Source organism: Haemorhous mexicanus, chromosome 16, assembly GCF_027477595.1.
Source record: "Haemorhous mexicanus isolate bHaeMex1 chromosome 16, bHaeMex1.pri, whole genome shotgun sequence".
Lineage (NCBI taxonomy): Eukaryota > Metazoa > Chordata > Aves > Passeriformes > Fringillidae > Haemorhous > Haemorhous mexicanus.
This window is the reverse complement of record NC_082356.1, coordinates 13,340,632-13,367,018: the sequence shown is the minus strand read 5'-3', so window position 1 is coordinate 13,367,018 and position 26,387 is coordinate 13,340,632. Positions and strand designations below refer to the sequence as shown.

The 26,387-nt window shown below is 52.0% G+C and overlaps 1 protein-coding gene, 1 long non-coding RNA gene and 1 pseudogene across 2 annotated transcripts in view; 2 read left to right on the top strand and 1 right to left on the bottom strand.

The window, feature by feature from the left end:
• LOC132334968 (zinc finger protein 883-like) overlaps positions 1-26,387 on the top strand; it is a 42,802-nt gene that overhangs the window by 6,153 nt on the left and 10,262 nt on the right. The gene's annotated exons all lie outside the window — the stretch shown is intronic.
• LOC132334903 (uncharacterized) lies at positions 2,789-4,936 on the top strand. Its single transcript, XR_009488550.1, has 2 exons — positions 2,789-3,398; positions 3,713-4,936. It is a non-coding gene; the product is annotated as an uncharacterized LOC132334903 (long non-coding RNA).
• On the bottom strand, positions 6,875-11,223 carry LOC132334518 (serine/threonine-protein kinase pim-2-like; annotated as a pseudogene).

Here is a 26,387-nt window from a genome sequence, read left to right as displayed (position 1 = left end):
CTTCAGATGGGGAGTGCTGATAGTTGGCAGATCTGTGCAGGTGTCCTCATCCTGTGTGCACTGGATGTTATCCCATCCCAGCAGGCATTTAACACAAGCATCTATTTCATGAAGCTTAATTAACAACAGAAATAAAAGCTGTATCTTTACAACAAAGTTGCTTTAACATCACAGATATAAAATCCATTTTAATATTTGCTAAAAGCCAATATTAGAATATGTATCCATAACATTGCCCATATCTTTCCTTACCCTTTTTGTTCCCAAGAGTGCAGCAAGGAGTGAAAACTGCCAGCATGGCACGGGGTTGCTGCCATCTCTCCGTCACCCCGTGTCTCTCTCCTATACGAGCCTGAATGAGAGATGAGGGGCTCCAGGCAGCTCTCCAAAATGCAGTTTATTGTATCCAAGATGTTACAGCAGTCCAGGGTCTGGTGACAGAGCCTGTGCCTCCAGCTGCAGACAAGCCTGGAGACCCTTTAGCTTTGGTTACAGTGCATTATATACTCTGCTTTGCTGAGCATCTTAATACAGTAGAACCAATCTTCACCTTTACTTTTATCTATAGCCTATCATAACTCCTGTAATTACCATATTCATATTACTATTCTCCAGTCACTAAAAGTTAGTACCTTACAGTTTAAGCTAGAAGTTGTTTTTCAGTTTTCTTGCAGTGGAAAATTCTGAGACCTTTTTTCTACTTGCAGCTTTGCTGACTGTTTACCTGTGGCATCTTTTTGGTTGGTAAAAATATCTGATTGAGGTAGGTTTATCCTTTGCTCTAAGCCATAAAAACCTCATGTAAGTAGCACACCCTTTGCCTTCTTAGTTACCCAGTGAGACTGGCTCAGCAATTCTTTTCTTCTATATCCAAACTTGCTTTCATTTCTATTCCTTCTTCAGATTCTACATTCAAAAATCTTTCTGCCAAGCACACATATCTGTTAAAGTTTCTTGTTGAACTTTCATCCTTCCCAACACTCTGTGCCACCCTGTCTCTCTTTTCCTGAGGGCAGAACAAGGGACAGAATCCATCCAGAGGTGACATGGGAGCGCTGCTGTCTTCTCTCCGTTCTGTGTCCTCCTTTCCCCCCCATCTTTCCATGTTCCCCTTTCCTGCCTGTCACTGTTGAGTCAGAAATGACACGGATAAATGAGTGACACACTCCATGCATCTTCAGAAGGCCAATAATCATCTTTATTAGGAGACCCATTTTTTTATACTCAGTCCTGATTTCGGTGGACCTGATTGGTTATTTTACATTTCACACGATTGGCTAATTAAGAAAACACCCCTGGGGTAAACAATCCATGAGGAAAACAATTGTCACAAACACCACCTGCGAGGTTGTTCAGAATTCTTCATCTCCAGCTCCCTAATGTTTCCCAGACGGATCCATGGGAAATCTGACCTGGATTGTGTATCCACACCTACCCAGGAAGGTGACGGCCGCGCCGTCCCGGGCCCTCCCTCTAGAAATGGCGCTTACCACGCTGTTTAAGGTTCCCCTTTTTCCTGCCCAAGTCCTTCTTTTCCTGTCCCCAACCTCCCCTTCCCCCCTGCTGTTGGAACCCAGGGCAAAGGGAATGTCTCCCTGCCTGTCCTGTGAAGTCCTGATCCCCAAGGACAGGACTGATCCCCAAGGACAGGACAGTGTTCTCTCTCCCCAAGAGAACACTGCTTTTAACTTTTGTCCATGGAGAAAGCTTCCAGGACTTTGGGAAGAATTGGGATCTATGAGTGTGTGAAATAGAGATTAGTGTAGTTTATCACAGGGTGAAAAACTGAGAGCTTTGGGTTTTTAGTCTGAGGGTGGATAGAAGGGAGGATTTTGGGCATTGCCTGATCTCCTTCTTGTTCTTCATCTCCTCCATTTTCTGCTGTGTTGGGAGCACAGGGTGATTGGTTGGAAAGAGCTGCAATGCAGATGCTGAGTGGTAAACAAAGAATTAGTTACTGGTAGAAAGGTAGAAATAAAATGTGTTCTAAGAGTTAATTGGACAAAATCGTTTTAAAAGACCTTGAACCTGTGTGTCCTGTGACTTTTGGTGCCTTCTCTTTGTACACTAAGTCTGGTGTGCAGACAGCGTGCTGAACTTTTGGTAAGAGAAAAATAAACAACAGCCTGAAGACTGAAAAAACCAAAGGTCCTGTTTGTTTCTCAATCCTGGCACAGAACTTTTTAGGGGTGTCCCCTTCAGGGGATCCCCGGAGGAGGTTCACACCTCCATCCCTCCCTTCCTCCCTCCCTCCCTCCCTTCCTGTCCCGCTGCTCAGCCCCGCTCAAAGCCCTGCACCCTCACTGCTTCACAAAAGAACCCAAAATTAACCAAAATCCACCCAAAATTACCTCAGAACCCATCCTGAGGGGCTCTGGGTGAAATTTGAGGGGAGTTTTGAGGGATTTGAGCAGACTTTGGCTGGGTTTGAATCCTTCACTCGCTTGGGCATCCACAAGGTACTAAAACCACCCAAAATTTCCTCCAAATTAACCCAAAATCCACCAAAAATCGATCCCACAACCAGGCAGCTGGGGGGAAATTTTTGGGATTTTGAGATTTGGGGGAATTTTGGCTGGGTTTGAATCCTACACCAAATTTTGTTTCCAGGAGGTACCAAAACGACCCCAAATCAACCCAGAATCGACCCAAAATTACCTGAAATTAACCCAAAATTACTTCCAAATCCATCCTGAGAAGGTTTGGGGGTATTTGGAGGGATTTTAGGGGAGCATTTTTGTTGGGAATTGGTTACATGACAAAGGTGACGTAGACATGCTCTGGATAGCTGAGAATTGGAAAAGTACTGGCCCAGCTAATCTGAGGCCTTACACCTGCAAGGCCGCAGTGGCCCTGGGTATAGCTGTAGTCTGATAACAGGATGATGTAGCCGAGAGCAGAGCATGAGAAAAGGGAGATGTAAGTTGTAAAGAATGAAGAAGTAAGAATAACCAATAGACTGCTTAGCTTACAGAATATGCATGAGCTTATTACATGTTGTGCTTAAATGTCTGATGCTCTAATCAATAAACGAAGCTTGCCGATTCTCACATTGAGATGACCCGAGCTTCCTGCACTGTGACAAATGGCGCCTCGAACAGAGACCCTAAAAGAGGGGGGAGGCGAAAGGGCTGGTGCTCCGCGCCTTGAACAAGGACCCTAGAGAGGGGGGTTGGCAAAAGAGCTGGTGGTCTCCGTGCCCCGAGTGACCCTACAGAGGAGTCTCAGCTTGAACCTGTTGGCCACGGTCCAGTGCAGTATCCGTGTCGGTCCCGAAGCAGCACGGGAGGCAAAGAGCTGGTACTCCGGCCCCGAGCGACCCTAGAGAAGAGTCTCGGCCGATGAACGCCGCCGACGTCTTGGAAGGGCTGCAACAGCGCTGACGTTTAAATTGAAAGGTATGAAAAGACAAGCGGTGTATGATTTTTTTTTTTTTAATGCTTTTTAGAAAAGTGAAGACTATAAAGTATTAACCTGGGAAAAGAACTCCCAAGATTGCTTGCATATAGACTGCAAGCCGCAACGTAACCAAACAAGAGTTGAAGAGCCTGTTACAGCAAGCCAACAAACAGTAAGATCTTTATTAATTGGACGTGAGACTAACTTTACAACTTAGTAAGCAGCGGCGCGGTAAAAGTAACATCTAGCTCCCCCGCTGGGAGCAGAAACTGCTGCGGCCACTTTGTGCTTTTTTTTTTTTTCTGCATCGCAGCCGGCAATTGCATTCACAGCGGTGCCGGCGGGAGTCGACCCTGTATTACCCGTGCTGACCCCTCCCGTGGCCGCCTCCCCAGCAGAGCCCGTGAGAGCTCCGGCCGCGGCTGTCCTGCCATCTCCCGTGTCGGCTCCACCAGCAGCTGTCTGCGCCTGCACTGCAGCTTTCGGCACCCGGAAAGGACGCGGCTGCCGTCCCCAACCCGGCAAGAGATGCATTTCCTTCAGCTTTGCAGCCCCCACCGACTCCCGCGGCGACCCCGCCTTCGCCTGCCGCGCCGGTGAAGAAGATTGGAGTCGACAATAGCGACCACCAAGCGGAACCGTCTTCAGAGCCACCCCTCTGCCCCCAACAGTAGCTGCCAGCGCCTGCAATCAGCCAAGATTCCCTCCCGAACTTTTCGAACTGTCCCGAGACTGCCCCTGCGGGGGCAGCTGAGACGGGGGGGAAGACGAGGAGGAGGGGGGGACGCCATCCTGCCCCTGCGGTGCCGCAAGGGCCTGTGTAAAAACTCAGCGTTTTTTGCAAGCCGATTCGAGTCTAGTTTAGAAGTTGCCATTAAAGTTTAAAATGCTTAAATTCCCCTGCTTGCCCCAGCGGCCTAGAGAAAGTAACTCCTAAAAGTTCTGCCTCTGTTCCCCAGCCCGGGTGGGGGGGGGGGGAGGTGAGAGTAGTACCAAAGAGCTGTAAATTAACCCTGTGAGTACACCAAAGGGAACTGCGTAACTGTAAAGAATCTAAAAGCATGTGCTATATAGACCTTTTTAACCATTCACAGTCTATTTACTCCCAGCTCTCTGAGTTGCAGAGGTTAACTAGAAACTTACAAGTAGAATTAAGCTTTAGTGTTGATAAATAGCTCAAAACTTTAGGCCTAAGATTATAGCTTTGTTTTATTCTTAAAGCTAATATTATAATAAGTATTATAGCTTTGTTAATATTATTAGTTTTGCTTTGTTTTTGCATGTGCTGATAAAAAATAGTATAAAAAATAATATTTATTGCATTTAATCAAACATTGCTTGTGCAAAAAGAAAACAGGGGAATTGTTGGGAATTGGTTACATGACAAAGGTCACGTAGACATGCTCTGGATAGCTGAGAATTGGAAAAGTACTGGCCCAGCTAATCTGAGGCCTTACACCTGCAAGGCCGCAGTGGCCTTGGGTATAGCTGTAGTCTGATAACAGGATGATGTAGCCGAGAGCAGAGCATGAGAAAAGGGAGATGTAAGTTGTAAAGAATGAAGAAGTAAGAATAACCAATAGACTGCTTAGCTTACAGAATATGCATGAGCTTATTACATGTTGTGCTTAAATGTCTGATGTTCTAATCAATAAACGAAGCTTGCCGATTCTACCATTGAGGTGTCACCGAGCCTCCCTCACTGTGACACATAACCAAAACTGCTCAATCAGGGTACGGGGAGGGCTTCCCACCCTGCCTCACGTGCAAAAGGCAAAAGGATCCAAACACAACTTATGTACAGTGGGCTAATACATATTCATCAATATTTTCCTGTAAATCTCCTCCTTTTTCTGATTCTTGAAATCGACATCACCACACTCACAGCGCATGCTCCCGCTGTGGCTAAGGGGGCTTCTGGCTCTCTGGGACTCTCCTTTGAGGAAGGCCGACAGTCTTCCTCACTGTCCTCTGAATAACCTGGCAGGCTGTGCATGTGCCCCAAGTCCTGTGTTATGTAAGTAAGCACTATGCTCCAATTAAACCTTATTATTTTATAGACAAGAACACTCTTTTAGACTCCCTGTCTGGAATCGTCCCAACGTTATTCATGTCAGGGCCGATCCTGTCCTGGGAGTTGTCTTAACTTCGTCTTGATGCCAATTCTGACTTGGGAGTCTTCCTAACTTTTGTTCATCAAGGCCAATTCCAATCTCCTGTATCCTGTTTCCCACATGTATCATCTACAAAGAAACCCATCTGCTTCATACTATGAATCACATATACCTTTCCAATTTTCTTCCCAAAATATTGATATATTTACAATTTTGTTAGCACAAACCACATCCATTTATCACAATTTCCCCCATCTTCTCTTTGGATAATATTAATTCATGCTTTTTATTAAAGACTGAATTTTGGTATCTTCTACATCCCACAAATCCCGGTTTTCACACTCCCTCATTTCTCTTTTTGATCAAATTTGATACATGTTATTTTACCTATGCAGGAAATAAAACATGGTATAGACCACAATAGAGTCCAGCTGGTATAAACCACCAGATTTTGTTAGCACAAATCATATCCATTTATCAAGACAGGCCAAAAGCTTGGAAAAGGATGAAAGAAATGCTCCGATGACGATGATAACAAAAAAAAAACCCCAAAATAATTTATCTTTGACAGCAAATGAACATGGGCTGCCCTCCAGCCCCCCGAGCCTGGCAGGCCAAGCGGTGCCGTTCCCATGGCATGAGGTGCTGGCAGCCTGCGGAGAGAAACCAGAGAGCCACGGTCAGTCGCAGCAGGCTCCTGTCCCCCTGTCCTGCCATGGCCTGTGCCCGGGCCAGGCTGCTGGCTGTGCTCAGAGCCCAAACCTCCAGTCCTAGTCTCTGTTTTTAGAGAAGGCGTGGCAGGCCACGTTCCACCTCCTCTGCTTAATCACGGCACAGCAACTCCTCAGCAGCTGCAAGAGCGGGATGCCCGTGTGCCCGCTGCCGCCTGCCCGGAGCCCTTCTGCCAGCTGAGCTATGGAGCCGGGTGCCCACCTCTGGAGAGCTGCTGCCAGGAGAGGAGCCGATCACGCACCAGGTCCTCATCCTTCTGGAAGGGGCTGTCCCTGCAGACCGTGGCCCCTGGGGTAGTGCTGCCACTGGATGTGCTCTACAGATGCTGCAGGCGCTTCCCCGTCTGGTCCGGGCACCAGGTGTAATCCTCCTGGGAAAAACAGAGAACAATTGCATGGAAGTCAATTCAAAACAAGGCCTGGAAACAAGAAAAACCACAAAGCCTGTCACCGTTTCACAGGCCTGAGGAGGGTCTGACCACTCCATGCAAGAATTAAACCTGCCCAAGGGTGGGGAAAATCCCCACCTTTCCCACGTGTAAATGCACCCCTTCCTCAAGGGCCTGCAAAGCAGACCAGCTGGGGCACGGCTTCAAAACCTGTCCCCCCCCCCACCCCCCACCACCCCCATCCACATGGATGGATGCTTTTGTCAGGCTGGCTGCCCCCGCCTCACCACCTGCCAGGCTGGCTGGCAGAAGCTGTCAGCAAGGCCAACAGCCGGCTCCCCTTCCACAACATCCGTCCGCTGTCCTGCCAAAAAGCAGCTCAGGGGCTGGCAGAAAAATTAATATTCCCCAGCGCCGCCGAGCAGGGAACCTCTGGCACGTGGCCAGGCCGAGCCCTGCCCTGCCTGGAAGCACCAGCATCCCCCCACCCCTGTGCCGGCTGGGGACTCATCTTGATTTCATCGGGGCGCAGCGCGTGTCCTCCAGGTAGGGGCCGCAGCCAAAGCCCATTGGCTCTGCCCTGCCAGAAGCTTGCTCCAGGATGGTGTTCCCAGCTCCACGTCATCCTCCAGAAGAACACACCGGCTGTGCCTCGGCTTGTGGTGACACCAGAATGCCATTGAGATGCAGGGGAATGTTTCCCCTGTCCCAGTCCATGGCACCTTCACTGCACTGCCACCACTTCTCCAATAGGATGGGAAGCTCAGAGCTGTTCCCTCCATAGCTCGCCGGGGACCAGCGGAAGCATCTCCTCGGCTGTGCTCTCTCCTCCGCGCCGCAGCTGCAGGGAAACGCTCCGGGCTTTTCTTCCAGCGCCACGGAACACGTGCTGCTGATACTTGCTGGGCTCCTGGATCCTACTGTGCACAGGGATGCATCTCTGCTGTCTCCTAGGCCAGACAGGGCTCCTGCAGCCAAGAATGCTCAAAAACGTCCTCCAGTGATGGTCTGTCGGTGGGGTCCATGCATAAACACCACCTGATGAGGTGCTGGCACTCTGCGGAGAGAAACCAGAAACCGCCGCTCAGCGGGAAAAGGCTCCTGTCCATGCTCTCCCACATTCCACAGTGCTCAGGCCACACCAGGAGTGCTCAGAGCTGCAGCCAAAAGCTTCCCATCTATCATCTCTTGCAGAGGACACCAGCACAGAGGCACAGGTGCCACCTCCTCCAGCTAAGCCCAGGAGATCCACCTCCTCACCAGCTGCAAGAGCAGGACGCTTCTGTGCCAGCTGCCCCTCCCAACCCCGTTCTTACCCCTCGTGCCTTGAGGGCGCATCCCCACCTTGAGACACCCGGGCGGGGAAGCAAAGCTGGCCCCGGATGATGTCCTCATTGGTGTGGAAAGGAAGGTGCCCGCAGACCAGCTCATAGAGCAGGATGCCCAGGGACCAGATGGTGGCTGGCTGGCCATGGTAGCAGCCAAAGAGGATCCACTCCGGTGGGCTGTACTCCGGCGTTCCTATGGGACACGGGCGCAGCTCATCAGGCATATCCTGCTCCCTCCCTCCCTCCTACCCTCCCTCCCAGCCAGCTCCCGTTCCACAACAGCCAGCCCCTGCCCTGCCAAAAAGCAACTTGGCTGCAGCTGGCAGAAGAAGAATTCCCCCTCCTTCCTTCCCTCCCTCTTCCCCCTCTACCAGCAAAGGGGGGAACCTCCACTGCCTGGCTGGGCCCTGGCTTTGGGCTCACCTGACATCTGGGTGTAGAACGTGTCCTGGAGGATCGTGCCGCACCCGAAGTCGATGAGCTTCGTCTCGCCTGTGGCCAGGTCCACGAGGACGTTCTCGGCCTTGATGTCGCGGTGCAGGACGCCGCGGCTGCTGCAGTGCCGCACGGCCTCCAGCACCTGGCGGAACAGCCCCCGCGCCACGGGCTCCGTCAGGAAGCGCCGCTCGTGCAGGAAGTACCAGAGGTCCTGACAGCGCTCCGGACGCTCCATGACCAGCGCGAAGCCCTCGGGCACCTCGAACCAGTCCAGGAGCCGCACGACGCCGCGGAAGCCAGGCCACGACACCATCCACAGCAGCGCCAGCTCCAGGGGCACAAGGGCGCCGTTCTGCTGCGGGGGCACCGCGATGCCGTCAGCGGGGCCGATGCTGCGCCGCGCCTCGGGCACCCCCTGCCCGACCCTGCCACTGCTCGCCACCCCGCTCACCCCACGCTCGCTCCCCTCGCAGTGTTCCGGCTGCCGCCCTGCCGGGCCTCGCCTTCGCCCCGCCCGGCACGCCCCGCCGGCTCCTCCCGCTGGCCCCGCTCACTCACCAGCCGCGCCCACTCCGAGATGCGGTCCCGGGACACTCGCTTGATGGCCACCTGCGAGCCAAGGCGAGCGGCGGGCTGAGCTCCTCGGCCGCTGCCCGCCGCCCGCCGCCCCCCTCCGACCGGCCCCGTCTCTTACCGGGGCGCCGTCGGCGGGCCGGGTCCCGGAGTAAACGCTGCCGAAGCCGCCGCAGCCCAGCAGCGAGCCCTCCCTGTAGAGCTGCTCTAGGGGAGGCTTCTCCGCCCGTGCGGGCAGCACCGCGCTCCCGCTCTTCTGCTCGGGGCACCCGCCCGCCCGGCGCGCTGCTGCTTGCCCAGCCGCCCCGGGCTGCGGCGGCTCGGGGCGGGCGGCCGAGCTGGCGAGAGGCGGAGCTCGGAGCGGGGAAGCTGCCGGCGACGCTGTCGGCCACGGGGCGGGAGCCGAGCGGCAGCGGGGCGGCAGCGGGCGGAACCGCGGCAGGGGCTTCTTTCGGGGCCGGGGCCTCGGCCGCGGCTGGGCCAGAGCCCGCGCCAGGCGGAGCAAAAAGACCGTGCTGCTCCGCCAGCACCAGAGCGAGCAGCTCTTCCAGCGGCGCCACAGCCAGTACGGAGAGAGCCCGGCGGAGGCGGAACCACGGCGGGCCGGGCAGGGGCGGGCACGGGGCGGCCCCGCCGAGGGGCGCCTTGCGGGACGTGGCATGAGCCGGCCTGGGAGAGGCGGAACACGGACGCCACGGGACGGGACGGGATGGGGAGCAAGTGGAAAGTCGAGCGGAAAACCGATCGAGAGAAGCGCTGCTGCCGCCGCTGCTGCTGCTGCTGCTGCTGCTGCTGCTGCTGCTGCTGCTGCTGCCGCTGCTGCTGCTGCGGAGCCGCCGGAGCTCGCGGCCGTTCCTCCGTTGCCACCGCGAACCCAACGGAGGAGCTGCCGCGCGCCCCAAGGAACGAAAGAGAGAAACAAACACATCACACCCCAAAGTCATTCCTATTAGAGAAGTAACCAAAGAAAACAATGTAGCAATGAAGAAGAGTGTTGGCTTGTGGCTTCTTTCTTCTATGTGTGAGGCGAAGCATTTGATGGGGAAGAATTGCCTCTTCTGACAATTTTGCGCAAGTGGAGAGGAGCAGAGCATTAAATTTTCTAGTAGAAAAGGGAAATCATGTCGCTAATGTCATCTCTTTTCATCCTCTGTTGACACAGATGCAGGCTGCCAAAATACATAGTCTGCAGTGTGGAGCTTGGGGCCAAGTTTCTTTTCCTGCCAGAGGATGAGTAGGGGAAGTATCCCAGAGTCATGGAGTTGTGGCATGCTTTGGCTTGGAAGGGATCTAAAAGATCCCATGGCTGCTGGGAACCCCCCTGCTGTGGCTGGGGACCCCTTGCACCAGACCAGCTTGTCTAGAGCTCCCTGCAGCCTGCCTTGAACACTGCCAGGGATGGGACATGCACACCTTCTCTGGGCAGCCTGTTCCAGGAGAGTATTTTTTCTGAATCCCTTACCTAAACCTAATCTCTCTACATTTGGATCCATTCTCCCTTGTCCTGTCCTTGCCTGCCCTCATACAAAGTCCCTGTCCAGCTTTCTTGTAGGTTGCCCTCAGGTACTGGAAGGGCACAGTTAGATCAAGGCCCAGTCTCTTTCCCAGGGTGAAGAAGCCGAGCTGTGTCAGCTTTTCCTTGCAGGAGAGGAGCTGCAGCCCTCACACCATCTCGCTGTCCCTCCTGGGCCCTGCTGCAGCGTGTCCACGTCCTTGCCGTCCGTGCCGGGGAGCCCGGCAGAGCCGGACGCAGCACTGCAGGTGCAGGGTCAGCGGCGGGGAGGAGACACGGCCCTGGCAGCAGCTCTGGGAGCAGCGATTGGCGATGGGCTGCCTGCCCTGCAGAGAGCCGGGGCCCTTGTGCCTGCCCTTGTGCCCAGGGCACCTTTCCCTGCCGCCCGCCCGCCCGCTCAGGGGAAATGCACCCTGTGCTGCCCCTCAGTGCCGCCCCTCGCCGCTGCCCCGGGGACTGCCCGGTGCCAGCTGGAGGGCCCCAGGCCTTGGCCTCACCCTGCTCAGCCCAAGGCCCTGGAAAAGCAGATTCAAACACCCACCCAGAAAGGGCCCGAGGATTCCAAGGTCAGTATTTTGTCACCAGCACAGCTTTGCCATCAGAGTCTGGATGGGATTAGAAAATCACCAGGAGAAAAGAGCATGAACAAGTTCTGCCTTGGCACTACCTCAAGGTGTGGGGGTACCAGTCGTCAGTTTCACTGGCTCTGGGTTGAAGGGACTTGAGGCAGTAATTCATCTTTGGACTCAAGTGTTTATTATTTCGTATCAGTAAAACAGTCATTAATGTGAGTTCAGCAGCTTTTCATTAGAAGGCACAAAATGGCTAACAATCTCTTGTTCCAAGGTCTTTTAAGACTAAACTATCCAATTAAGAACTGACACCTAGATTATTTTCCCTTTTAACCCAATAGCTGATCCCAAAGAGCTTGCAATGTGGAATTTCTGCCCAATTAGAAAAAGCCACCCAAACCCATGAAGAAGAAGGAAGAAGAAGCATGAAGAAGAAACCCAGGTTGACAACCTGTGCCATCCGTCTTGCTTCCATCCACAACATACTAAAAATCCCAAAACCTAAATTTCTCAGAATCAGAGTAGACCAAGGCCCAAAACCTGGAGGTGATAAGAATGGATTACAACTACAACCAAGGAATCTGCATGCTCTAAAAAGGCAGACCCAAGGAAGAGCCATGCGAAACAGTTCTTGAAACATGTAAACTGCTTTGGGGAAAAGTTTGCTATGCATGAGGGTCCATGAATATTCAACAGGCTGATGTAATGGAAAAGGTATTTCAGGGGGATCCCCGAAGGTAACAGGGTGCTCCTGGCTGAGTGCCGACATGCACCGGCTGTAATAACTTTTACTCCATGGTCCTGGTCTCCCATTGTCCTTTATTAAACTTTTTACATTTTCACAGGAGAGTGAACGTGTTTTTCACATTTAGGAATGGTTTAAGTTTTTTCACTTTTCACGGGAGGGAGTCTTGAAGAGCTACAAGTGGCTAATCTGCCTGCAACAAGGACCATTCCACAGGCTCTTGTCACCTTTCCCAATACGTCTGCTGCAGCTCATGGAGGGTGAAGCCCTGGAGGCTCCTTAGGGGTGGTTATGGACGATTGCAGGCAGTGCCTCGATGCCCTGGATCAGGGGTGCCCCATCCTGGGAACCGCCACGTTTTCCAAATAGGCATCATCTCCTTCAGGGTGCTTCCTTAAGAATCTGAGCTGTACATTGATGACAGAGGTTACAATCTAAACCATTCCCATCAGTCAGTAATATAATTCAGGTGTTAAGATGTTGGAATGTTGGAGGACAGAAGACAGATGATGGACTTTGGACCTGGTTAACATAAGAGATTTGATACCAGGATGCCTTGGCAAAAGCAAACAGAACTTTGAAAATTACACCTAGATTGCAAGAAGATTGAGTCAGATGGGTTTACTGGAAAAAGAAAATCCCATTAAACTCTGCAAGCAAGGGATGTTGTTTTATGCATAAGTTTGTGTAGGTAATTGTAACCTAATCATTGTAGTACACATTACTAGTCTCCCTAAAATAGTATATAAGTGCTTGTATCCCACAATAAAATCGGATTCTGATCACCAAGTCAGTCTCCCAATCTCTCTCCATCGCCGACACTTCCCTAATAAAGAACTGTTATTCCTGCTCCCATAGTTTTACCTGAGAGCCCCCCTTAATTTAAATTTATACAATTCTGAAGGAAGGGGTTTGCATTTTTCCATTTCAAGAAAGGCTCCTGCCTTCCTTAGCAAACATCTGTCTTTCCAAACCAAGACACAGGAGCCACCTGTATTATACATGGAAATACTTCACACAAAAAACCAAGAGCCTCAAAAAGGCAAAACAGCTTGGTAATTTGTACAAAGTAACTCTGATCAGAAATAAAATGTCTTAATAGATCGGTCTGAAGATGACATTCACAATTTTCCTGGTGACATTGTGCACTGTACTGTAGCAGTGGATAGTCACTGGACATAGACAGTAGGATAACTGGATATGCTTTTCAAACTTATTCTTAGTATTCATTGAATTATTCATTGAATCCTCATCCTTCGGTACACTTCAGCTCTGCTGTAAACTTCAGAGACATTTTTTCACAAGCTTCTAACAAGTTACTCTGGCTCTATAATTCCTGAGACCAAATGGAATCCAAATGCCAAGTGGGATTACTCTTTTCAAAGCCTGGAGTCACACAGAATGAAGCAGCACTTAAATCATCCTGTGCATCCCATACACATAACAGTCCAGTCACTGACCATCTGCAATAATTTTTTACTTTTGCTACAAATTACTTTCAAGAATAAGCTACAAATAATATCTTGATCCGGTTTAAATTTAGGGACAGCATTGCATTTGCCCAAAAAAATTCTAAGGGCACCTAGTGCTGTTGCAGTAATACAAGAGAACTGTAAGTGTGTATTTCTAGTTGTTATTCATATTAGGTAAAAATGCCTCAGCTCAGCTTTGCAAAGTAAGAAACAAAACATGGAGAGTTGAAATGATGGAGTTGGGACAGTGCAGCCCGTCTGCTTTTTGTGAGAGATGCTCTTAAGCAGTGGCAGTTTTAATGCACTTGTCTCCTGTAACTTTGCTCCTTGTGATCTACTGTCCACCTCAGCAACTTTTTCTGCTCTTTTTTTTCCCTTTATTTTTTCAGCTGAGTACCAAAAGGAAAAGACAGAACTGCAATGTACCTACCAAAATAATAGATTTTTTTTCAAACTAAAAAATACTCACAGCTTTTAGAAAACACATCAGAAGTGTTGGAAAGTATAAGCAATACAAGGTATTGAACAGTATTTTTACATTATACTACATCAGCCAAACAAATGGATAGTAGGGCTTGAGGATCATGGATATCATTGAAGTTTTGTTAAAAGGGCTTCTTTTGGTCTCTGTGTGGTAACTGTCATCACCCTGATGTAAATACTTCACAATCTATTTACATTTTCCTAAGTTGTAATATTTTGCATCATTGATCAGCTATGGTTTTTTAGATTTCTCTAGTACCCATCATTGAATTATCTGAGCACAACCTCCAAATAAGACAAATGGCAAAGTAGCAAAGGTCTGCAATAACTGAGCAGCCAACAGGATTAGCCACACTGGCATCTCTTGGCTTTGCCAAATCCTCTGTGAGTGCTTTCGTTTCTTTTCCTCTTTGGTTTAAAATGCAACACATTTTCATTACTTCTGATGTCTCACCTCTGAAAGAAAAACATAGATATTCTTGTTAGCAGTGTCTTATTGGCCAACAAATCCTTAGAAGCTCTTGTAACTAGAAGTCTTGCGGCCTTGTGAGCCGTGCAGTGGAGATGGGAGCCAAACTCACTCTTCCTGTCTATGCAGAAGATAAGGAAAAGAAATGGCATCATCTAAAAAACTCAGAGGTCCGCTCTCTGGCTCCTTCCTAACTCCTTCAAATCTCCCAAAGTGTGAATTAGTGACAAACAGATGGCAAGGACTTGTAATGCTGGCTCTTTGACTCCAAAGCAGCTGCTTTAGAATCTTTCACATAACCCTGTGTAGTTATGTGCCAGAAATGTATCATTTGAAGAAACTTTCCCAACTGACTTGAACAGAGGTTTGTTTGAAAGGTGTTTGAGGAGAAAGCCTCCCAGCAGAGGTCTGGGCATTGGCCTAGCTGTGTTTCTGCGGATTGTGAAGTGTGCCATCAGCTGCAGGGCTTTCTGGGCTAAAAATAGCATCAAGTCACTTGAACTTGCTCCTTTTGGCCTATAAAAGCTGGAGCCACTTTCGGGGCAAATTTGGAGATGTCATCTATGGGTGGATGGAGCACCTAGGATTTTCCAAATTGCTGGGAATGGTTCTCCAGGTCCCCGGTGTAAAACGGGGCTCCCCAGCAAAATGAGAAACAATTGTCTCGGTTTGAAAAGAGAGGTGTCTGCTAAGGAAGGCAGAAGCCATCTCTGAAATGGAAAATGTAAATCCCCTCCCTTCAAATGATTTTAATCTAGAAATTAAAATGCTCTCAGGTAAAGCTATGGGAATAGGACTGAGCCCGTAGAGCAGGGCAGCATTTGCTGATGGTCTGAGCCCTTCCTAAAGATCCTGTCGGGCTGTCTTAGACCCCTGGGGCCAGGAATTCCTTCCAACCTGGGCCCCTTTGGGCGGGCTGGGTGCAGCCCCAGGGCAGGTGGCAGCGTGTGCAAGGGCCCTGGGTAGCACGCTGCAGCACGGTCACCGTGGCACGGGACGGAAGCCGGTGTCCAAGGGCCCTTTGTGACGTGTGGGAAATAGAAGCTTGCCCGGGTGCTCGGAACACCCAACGGCTCAGAACGGGAGAGAGCAGTGCCGTGAGGAGCCCCTGCACAGCGCACTCGATCCTGTCTGACCCGGAGCTTTTCCTTGGCCTTGTTCCTGAGGCTGAGCTTGAGGCCTGAATACAGGACTCGCTGACCAGTGGCCTTCCGAGGCTTCTGTTCTGCAGCTGCCCTCAAGGGCAGAGCGTGGGACTTGGTGCCCTGGAGCTTTTCCAGGACATCTCTCCTGCAAATATCTCCAGTCAGTGACATGGAGCAGAGACCCTCGAGCATTCCCAAGCTGGCCTGCCTGGGGGAGGTGGAGGAGGAAGAAGGCCCTGGAGCTGCCCCAGCACAGGAGACTGAAGAGGTGGTGCCCTTCCAGCCACCACAGGAGGGTGAGTGGCAGATCTGGGCCGCAGAGCTGGAGCCTGCAGCCAACTTGGCCCCATCCCATGCCATCCCATTCCCTGGGGACATGCCCACAGAGAGGACGGAAGAGGGGCCAGGCACACACCCCGCAGTGGCCATGCTCCATCCTTCTGGGGCATCCCGGGGCTCTCCCTGCCTGGGAAGCGCAGGGCTGGGCTGTGTTCTCCGGCCTCTCCCGCAGCCCCTCAGCTCTGGCTGCGCTCACTCTTTACCAGATGCAGCCGTGGAGTGCACGGGAGAGCAGGAATCCAGCCGTGGCCGCTTCCGCAGCACAGCTCAGGTACCTGCAGCCATCCCCACCTGGGCTGGGCCTGCTGTCCCTGCTCAGCCGAGCACCGTGTGTGGAGCAGTCCATGCAACATCCCCGGCTTCTTGCCCTTCTCCTACAGCTCGTTTGCAAGTTCCTCCACAGCGTCCGGCAGGGAGAGACCAGCACCACGGGCACTGGGCTCAGAGCTCACTCAGAGCTCCTGGGACATGAGACCAGTGCCGCCCTGCTGGATTTGCTCATGGAGAGGGGTGTTTCCAGGCCAGAACAAGTAAGCAGCCTTTGGCCAGGCTTCAATTCCCCCATGAGTCACATGGCTTCCCAAGCTGTGCCTGCTGGTCCCTGGGTGCCTTTGAGGCCATTGCAGTGCGCTGGGAAGGGAAGCACTTCTCTGGGGATGCTGGGGACCTCGCTCCCTCTGGCAGATTTCCAAGCCTCCCCATGCCTTCTCCAGGTGCCCGCCACGGTGAGGTACATTCACCAATGGCTCCTGGCCAATGCTTCTGCTGAGCACCGGCTGGACAAGACCCTGCTGAGTGTCACCAAAGAACACCCAGGTGACACAGTCGTGACTCTCCTGCGTGTGGCCCCGTCCTGTGACAGGTATGGGGCCCACCTGACCAGAGGGCTCAGGGCTCCCCAGCCCATCACCCTGTACAACCTGTCCCAGGTGTCTGACCAACAGAGAATTCCAGGGCCCTGCTTTCCCAGCCCTGGCACGTCAGCTGCCAAGCCTGCTGCCATGCTCCCTTGCCGCCCCTCAGGGCTCTGTCCCCACAGGGCTGGGCTGCCTGGGTGCCGCTGGCAAGGGGCAGTGGGCAGAGGCAGAGCCGGCGGTCAACCCTGGCCCCTAGGGATGCCCAGGCCACGGTGCTGTGTCTGAGACCCGCCCTGAGACAGAGCTCTAACCCCACAGAGCTGCCATGGCTATGTGGAAGACCATCATGGGCTCAGCCAGGACTGTGGAGCCAGTGCTGCTGATCCTCCTGGATGTGCTGGGGAGCTGGCCAGAGCGCAGCATTTGCACCTCCGATGGGGACAAAACGGGTGTCTTTGCCCTGGCTGTGAGTTTCTGACACAGGCCTTTGCTGGCCCCAAGGCCACCTCTCCAGCAGCTCTGCTTCCTCCTTCCCCCACTGCATCTCCCCACCTCAGGTGCTGGCCTAAAACCTGGCCCAGGGGCAGCTTCAGGCCCGCCAGGCCCCGTGCTCCCCTGGCACGGTCTCTCCAGGCCTCTCCCTGCCAAGCTCGGGCCCTGCCACACGGACACCTCAGCACTGAGCGCTGTCTTTTGGGCCTTTGTCCTTTGCAGGCAACCGTGGTGATGTGGAAGTTCCTCCAGGAGCCCCGCATCTTACATGTAGTGACGGCATACTTTCCCTGCCTTTTTGTGCATCTGCTCTTCCAAGTGTTCTTCAGCACAGAAGAGATGCCAAAGGAGGTCGATACCTTCTGGAAGCAATGCCAGGAAGAGCACGGCCTTGCCACCAGCCCAAACAGGTGCTCCATCCAAGTCCTCCTGTCTCTGGCACATGGCCTGCGAAGGAGCCAGTGCTGCCAGTGTGACCTGGGCTTTGCTCTGCACACAGGTTTGCAGTGCGGACCCTGAAGTCCCTGCTCTGCCGAAAGGAGCACACGGATGTGTTGGTGTCAATGGAACGCAAGCATTGCTGGGACACGCTGCTCTGTGCTGACACCCGCCACTATGCCGTGGGTCTGCTGGCCAGGTGAGACTCCCCTTCTGCCCACTGCTCCGGGCATTTGTGCTCTGTGCCAGGGGTGTCCCACACAGTCCCCGTGGCCCTGGGACACAGGGCCTTGTCACTGAGGGAGAGCTAAGCAGACTTGAAAAGGCTGGGAGGGGAGAGAGCACTTGAGGAGACACCTCCTCAATTGCCCAGGTGCCTTTGCAGGATGGTGGTGCAAGACCACCAGGCTCTGTGAGCCTGTCCTTGGAGAGATTTGCTCAGGTTCCTGGTCTCTTTTTCACCCTCCTAGGGAGATGCGCCATGCTTATCCTCGCTTGTGTTCCAGTATTGCACTCCACCTCCTCTGGCTCCTCAGCACGCAGGAGCCACACTGGGATCTGCCCGCCCTGGCATTCCTTGTGGAGGTGAGCCGGGTGTCCAGCGCTGCCTCGCTGAGCTGCCTCCCAGCTCCCTGCCCTCTTGTCACCACAGCCGCCTGGGACGGTGCCTGCACCCTGTGCTGCTGCCCGTACCCAACCCTGTGTGGCTCCGGGGTCCTGCTGGCTGGGCCCTCCATCACTGCCCTGTGCCTTTCAGGTCCTCGAGTGCCTGGATTCAAGTGAATGTGCTGACAGTGTTGTGAAGGTCTCATCAAGGTACCTGCAGAGCGAGTGCAGGGAGAGGCGTCGCCTGGCGCTCAGGGCCCTTCTCGAGCTCATTGATGATCCCTCAATGGTGAGAAGGGGGCAGTGGCTGAAGCTGCGCTGGGAACACAATCGCTTGGCCTTGCCTGGGCTTTGGGTGCTGGGGCAGCTGCTCCCAGCTCTCCTGCCTCCCACTTCAGCTGCCCGAGTGCTTCGGGACAGGCCTTTGGCCTCTGGGCCCTGGGGCAGCAGGGTGGGGTTTCACAGACTTGTGTTCCACACAGGACGAAAGAATGTGGAGCTTGACCGAAAGCCTCATGGACCTACTGTGGGACAATGATGCAGAGATAGCTATGATGACACTCAGCTTTATATTCCTGCACAAATACATTCTGATGTCAACCCCCATTGCCCTGCAGCTGGCTGAGGCGCTCCTGCCGCTCTTTGACCACGTAAGGCCCTGTGTCCCCAGCCACAGCCACTGGGTGCTGCCTGGAAACTGTGTGCCCTGTGCACTTCCAGGCCTGTGCCCAGGAAGGCCTGGAGGAGCCAATGCTGACGTATTTTTGCTGGTTTTTTTTATATAGGATAACAGCCAGGTACAGCTGCTGTCCATAAAACTCTTCCAAGACATGATGGACTTTTTGGAAGAGAGAGAAAAACCTTTGGAAAGCCCTGTGCACCAGAGCCTGCTTCCACTGCTCTTCCACTGCCATGATGAGAATCAGCACGTGGCAGAGGTGAGGACTCGAGGGCTGCTGCTGTCCCCCTGGGAGGGGGCTCGGCTGCATCCTGCCCTGCGCCTGCTGGACCGCAGCCTCCTCCAGGCCGTGGCACAGGGACGCCGGTCCTGTGCCCTGGGCTCTGGGGCCATCTCCAAGTCTCTGCTGCTCTCCAGGCTTCCCGGGAAACGCTGCTTTCTGTGGTCAAGTTCATGAAGAGGAGGGATCTCACAAAGCTGGTGAAGGAGGAGAAACTGTGGAAGTTCAGCAAGTGCCTGGTAAGGACGACCAAGAATGCCCAGCCTCAGCCTGGAGAAGGCCCCCGAGGGCGATGCTCAGTGTGCGGGGGGGGCAGCTGTGCCCCTGCCCGCTGCTGCACGCAGAGGCCGCGCGGGCTCTTCTCCAGGCTCCCGTGGGCCAGAGCCGGGTGCCCGTGGAGCCCCGGCCCGGCGGAGCTGCAGGGCGGGCCGGCACCGCCGCTCCCCGGGCAGCAGCCGGCCCTCGGGCCCCTCCCCTCGGGAGCCCGGCGCCGGCGGCTGCTGGCCGCGCCTCAGGGCTGTGCGGGCAGGGGAGGCCGGGGCTGGGCGCAGGCAGCGCCCGGCCGAGGGGCTGAGCCCGCCCCAACCTTTCCTTCCCTCCCGCCGCTCTCTCCAGCTGGCAGAGGACAGGAGCAGCGCGGCCGAGCACCTGTGCCGGGCCCTGCACTACCTGAAGAGCCCACAGGAGCCCCTGCGAGAGGCGGCCATCAGGTTCATGGGTGAGCCACGAGCCCGGGCTCCCTCCCCGGCCCGCCGCAGCTCGGCCCCAGCCCCGCCTGCTGCCCCGGCAGTGCCGGCCGGGCCCGGCGCCGTGGAGCCCCGGCTGGCCTCGGCGCTGCTGCCGCCTTCTGGCAGCCGTGCCCTGGGGCGGCAGCGTGCGGCCAGGGCCCGGGCTGAGCCCTGCCGGGCCAGCAGGCCGTGTGGCCACAGCGCCGGCAGTGCCGCTGGCAGGGAGCTGTGCCGCTGGGACCCTGACAGGCTCTGTGTTCACAGGGATCGCCGGGCAGAGCTGGAGTGGGCAGCAGCAAGAGCTCCAGCTGATCTGCAGTGGTGAGTGAGGGCAGTGGGCTGAGCGCGGGGGCTGACAGCGGGTGGAGAACTGCGAGCCCTGCTCTGGCTGCAGTGGGCTCTGCTCCCGTGGGCAGAGCACACAGAGATTTCAGGGCCACGTGTGCCATTCGTCGCAGGCAGCTTCGGGCTGATCCCCTGGGTCCCTGCTCCCTCCTGGCCATGGCAAGAGCCGGCTGGCATGGCCTTGGCCAGGGGCTCTCCTGGGGTCCCTGACGATCTGGGATCTGACCGTGGCTCTCTGTTGCAGCCCTTGAAGAGCAAACAAATGATGTCAGCCTCGCTGTCAGAAGCCTGGCAATTCAAACACTCTGCATCCTGAAGTCATCAGATCCGGCTCCGATCTCCATGTTCCAGTGGCTTCGAAGTCACCTGCGCAGGGCATGGAAGATGCGGCATCGCCTGTCACGGCTCAGCTGCCTGCCCTGCCGGAGCTCTGTGGAGAGCTGATCCACAGGCTCTTTTTTGTGAGGCCACCTGAATCAGGAGGCATTTTTTTTTTCTTCAGAAATGTTCTTTTCTAGCCTTTTTCTTTGTTTTTTTGTTTTGGTTTTTTTTGTTTGTTTTCTTTTACAATGTAAATATAGACTGTGTTATAATACACAGACTGCCAGGATCTTTCTTTTGCTGCCCAGGGTCCACAGGGCATAGGGGAAGAGCGGGAAAAAGGTGCTTGTGCTCAGCCAGCTGCCCAGGCGTGCAGTGCCTCAGGGGAAATGCCCATAAGCCCCTTGGCCTTTGGTGGTTCCGCTGAAGCCTTTGTGCTGCCGACAGAGAGGCTGTGCAGGGGCTGGAGCTGCGGGGATCCCTGCGAGAGCGGTGCCTGGAGATGGCCACAAGCCCTGTGCCAGGCAGGAAGCACCATCCGTGTCCTCCTGCCCGTGTGCTGCTGCCTGCGTTGCTGAGGGCTCCGAGGTCCCTCTGGCTGGTGGGATGTCCTCTGGAGCTGCTATGGGGCAGCTTGGCTGGGCTGGGGCAGACCCTGAGGGGCTGGGGCACTGGGAAGCCCTGAGCAATTGGGTGTCAGAGGCCATAAGCAGCCCTCTGGCAGCCGCCTTGCTCCTGCCGGAGCTGACTTGCAAGACAGATCCTGGGCGCTCTGGAACTAACAGCATCAGTGTTGTTGGAAACCTGTGGGGGGAACGGTGCGGGATGCAGAGGTTCAGGGATATCACACCACAACCAATATGATCCAGTGAAGCCAAATTTATTATCCCTCAAAAGACTGTATTTAAAATAATTCTGTACTGTCCACGTGTCTCTAGCTAATACATGATTGGCCAGGCCTAGCTGTTCACGCGTCTAAGATAGGATGCTGATTGGATCATCTAACTTTTCACATGTCTGGCTGTGGTTTTCTGTCCCACCCATGAACTGTCTTTTTTCCTCACTTTCCCAAGCTCACTGATAAACTTGCTGAGTCCATTTGACTCTTCTTCTTTTATCAAGGACATACCAACCCTTTTTTCTGAATACGTCCATTATCCCAAGCAGGCTGGATTGTGCATCGTCTGAATATGGCCATTGTTTTTCAAAAACTCCTCAATCTGCAACAAATCCTCAACATTTTCCCCGCTTTGTTTTTGCACAAGCCAGACTGATTTAAAAGCACAGTCATTTAGTTTCTGCACCCAGCATAGTAAGCAAGGCACTAGAAGCAGAAGTGACAAATGAATACAAAGTATCATTATGCCAAAGAGCACGAAGTCCTTGAGCCAGCCTGTTATTCCCCAGGATTTTAGCCACACATCAAAGGAATTGTCAACAGCTGTGAGCTTTTGCACATTCTCCTTAAGCAGTGTCCGTTTTTTGTGACTAGATTCAGAGTGGTCAGAGAAATTCATGCAACACATCCCTTCAAAATCCTCACACCCATGTCCTTGTGCTAGCAACAAAAAATCTATAGCAGCTCTGTCTTGTAGCATAGCGCGGCATGTGCTACCTACATCAGTGGTAAGCTCATTCAGTATCATAGATGTAATGTTAATTTGTTTTCCTGTCCAACAAGCCAATCGTGTTAATTGTGTCAGGGCCTGTGAAGAAGCTACGCCTGGTGTAAAAAGTGATGCCAGTATAGCCGAAGGCCTCTTCCCCAGTTCTACATTATCCTTACAGCCTGAGCCTAATGAATGCACCCTACGTTTCTGACGCTGGTATTTGTGCCTGATGTTAAGCATCTGTTGAATGCTAGGGGCAAACAGTGTCAGTTTCCCAAAATAGCAAGGTCCTCCTAATGCTTTCTGAGGAATTGCAGTTCAAGCTCTATCTCCACAAATGAGAAAAACTCCAGGAGGCAACATGCTTGCTGATTTTTGTTTTGGGGGGCACAGACCGTGTCCAGTTGGCACAGTATGCCATGGTATTGTAATAGCACAAAGAAACAGGAGATATCCAAGTGCTGTCATCTCCGGGCTTTTCTGACCTCTCCCTAATCAGCTCTCTGCCCTTGAAGTACTCAGAGAACAAACAATAATTTCCTGGCACTGATCCCAGAATATCCAGCTCCTGTGGTTCCTGACTTGCAGTATTTAAATTTTCAGTGATTTTAAATGCCTGAGCTCCTAAAAGATTTCTAGGGATTTTTTGTTTTTCACACCAATTTTCTGGGATTATTCCATTTTGATTAGTACACCAATTTGACTAGACCTTACTTAAGTCACCATAAATTTGAGCTCTGGTCCGTTTTCCAAATTCTTCCATTGTGTCTAGGGGAACTCCAATTAAGCAGGTACAAAATGGATCCGAAGGTGTATGTTAAGCCTATGTGGAGTTGCTAGTACTTCCTCAGCATACTCCAGCACACTTGGTAGATACTCCGATCGTTGCTCAGCTGTCAGGTGTTGGAGAAGTGGATTCAGGACTGTCTGGAATGGGTGCTTTTGCCTCTGGACACAGCATGGGTTGATGACGGTGGTTTCAGATAGGGCTTCACCCACTTGGCTGGGATCCAACGAATGCCTTTATCTGTAAGCAAGCACATATGACCTCTGCCTATTGGTTTTACTGTAGCTGGTCCTTCCCACACCCCTGTTTCTGGGCTTTTGAACATGACCTGAATACCGTCAGGCAATTCCTCCCTTGGATTACTGTGAGGGCATGATGCACAAAAATAGGTGGATCTTCCCTATCTCCTGTTGTTCTAAGGTAATTAAGCACAAAGATGGCTTTAGCTGATTTTTCCTCAGGAGATAACCCTGTAGTTCCTCCTTTTATTTTTGCAGCATGCCCTTGAATGTCTGATGAGCACGCTCAATAATTGCCTGACCAGTAGGGTTGTGAGGAATACCAGTGTCATGTTGAATACCCCATAAATTACAGAAACGCTTGAATCTTAAGGAACAGTAAGCAGGACCAGTGTCAGTCTTAATTGCTAAGGGGACACCTAATATGGCAAAGCAATTGTACAAATATTTCTCAACACGACGAGCTGCCTCACCTGTTAAGGGAGTAGCCCATATAACACAAGAATAGGTATCAATGCAAACATGTACAAACTTTTTCTGACCAAATTCTGGTACATCAGTTACATCCATTTGCCCCAGTTGCAAAGGTTGAGGACCCCTAGGGTTAACACCAGTGCCTAAACCAATGCCATCTTGTTGACAATCAGGACAGGATTGCACAATACCAGAAGCATCAGTAAAGGGAACACCAAATTGTTTAACTAATGTTTTAGCAGATTGATGAAGAAAAGCGTGGGAAGTTTTAGCCTGCTGGAATTTATCAGGGTTTGGCATTGGCCAGACAGTGGCTACCAACTGATCAGCTCGAGCGTTACCTTCAGACAGACCAGGGAGAGCTTGATGACTTCGAACATGAGTAATAAAGTATTCCTGCCATCGTTGGTTTAGGTTTTTAAGCAATTGGCTTAAAAGGGAATACAAATGTTTATTACTCACCTCCTTGAGTACTGCTCTTTCAAGGCGTTGGACACAGCCAACTCCATAAAGCGAATCAGAAACAATGTTAATGGCGTCATTATACCAATTTTCAAAAGCCCAAATCACAGCTTTCAATTCTAATGTCTGCAATGTATCTTTGGACTCTCCAAAAATGACATGCTTTTTCCACACTTTGTCCTGCTGCCAAATGCAGGCAGCCCTTTTTGACCTTTTACCTGCATCTGTAAATACTGTCTGCCCAGATACCGGACAGTCAGATCTCCAGGGTCTGTCCTCCAGATGCTGATGCTCCAATAAAGATAACACCCGGTGCCGTGGGTAAGTGTTGTGAACTTTACCGTCATACCCAGCCAAAGCTATCTGAAAAGAAACAGAATGTCTAATTTCCCATTCAAGATACCAGTTAGCCAGAGGTACTACAATTGCATATGGTTCATGTCCCCAGATTTCCAAAATTCTCCCTCTACCCTTCATTATCAAATGAGCAAAAATTTCCAATCGAGTGGTATAGTTCTAGACTGTTTTACAGGTAAAAACCCCCATTCCAAAATAATTAAAGGATTAGCCCGAGTTTTAACCCATTGACAAATTAAGGCGAAAGGGTGCTTTGCAAAGTAGTCATCCTCCTTGCTCTGATTGATGATCATCAATTGAACTGGAACATCCTCGATCAGATGATGTGCATGTGATGTAGCAACCTTTGTGGCAATGTGATCCAAGGCCCGCTGTTGTCTCTTATCCAGAGTCCGGCGTTCATCTGCCCGAGGTGAAGTACCTAGTATCTGTATTAATGGCTCAAGTTCTGCGTTAGTTATCCCACAAATAGTTCTGATCCCCTGAATATCTCCAACTAGCTTCTGAACATCATGCACAGTTTTAATTTCAGTGGTAATGGAGAGTTTCTGTGGTTTCACTACAGACTGATCAATCTGCCACCTGAGATATTTCCAAGGAGCAGAATGCTGCACCTTATCGGGAGCAATTTTTAACCCCCTTCCTTCTAGCAAAACTGTCATGGTTTTTAGAACAGTTACAGAGTCTCATTGTTTTCCAGCTACTAATATATCATCCATGTAGTGATAGATGATATACTCAGGGAATTGTTGCCGAACAGGTTCTAATGCCCAAGCGACATAAATTTGGCACATCACAAGGGAGTTTCTCGTGCCCTGGGGCAAACAAACCCATTCATACCTTTTGTAGGGTTCTCCCTTATTGATAGATGGAATAGAAAAAGCAAAATGATCTCTGTTCTCCGGATGTAAGGGGATGGTAAAGAAACAATCTTTGAGATCAATGATCAATAGATTCCATGACTCAGGTATCATAGTAGGAGATGGAAGACCAGGTTGCAAGGCACCCATACTTCGCATTACTGCGTTTACAGCACGTAAGTCATGCAGCAATCTCCATTTCCCACTCTTTTTTGGAATGGCAAAAATTGGAGTGTTCCACGGGCTAGTGGATGGCTGTATGTGCCCTTCCTCAAGCTGCTCTTGCACTAATTGTTGAACTATGGGCAGCTTTTCCTTTGACAGCGGCCACTGATCAATCCACACAGGTCTATCAGTGGTCCAGCTAATTTTGAGGATTGGCTGCCCCCCCAGTGGCCGCTGCTAAAAAGACTGTGTGACAATGGTGGCTTTTAATTGGCTTAACAAATCCCTGCCAACCAAACCTAGCAAAGTACCAGGAGTTTGCATGACATAAGGCCTTGTAGATGCATTTACTCCATCTGGGAAGGTAAGGGTAATTACATCTTTGCTCATTTGAGTTGCCTGAGTCCCCCCAATACCTGCAATGCCTAAAACAGGGTTAACTAATGCCCAATCTTTAGGCCAAATTGTGTTTGAAACAATGGTTACATCTGCTCCAGTGTCAATTGTGAGATTTTTAGTGATAGAATCACCATTAGGATGTGTCAGTGTTACCTGTTGGTTGGGTTTACCTCTTGTGATGTCCATGGCCCAATATACTTCTGGGTTACCTGTGGAACCAAAGCTTCCTGTTCCCCGCTCCTTGTCGCCTGCACGGGGGACACAAGACTTAAAAGGAACAAGTTGAGCAATTTGTGAACCTTTGGGAATAGACACAGGAGGGAAAAATGTTCTAACCATAATTTTAACAACCCCTTGATAGTCCGCATCAATAACCCCAGGGGTTATATCCAATCCCTTTTTACAGGCAGATGATCTCCCTAACAGAAAAGCACTAAGCCCACCCCCCAAGGGTCCTTTTACATTGGTGTCTATCAGGTGAACAGCAGAGTCCGTGATGGTGACGTCTACTGCGGTGTCCAAATTCAGCCTGGCACTTCCAGCTGCTGACAATCTGAGTGAGTTAAGTCCACAGTGGG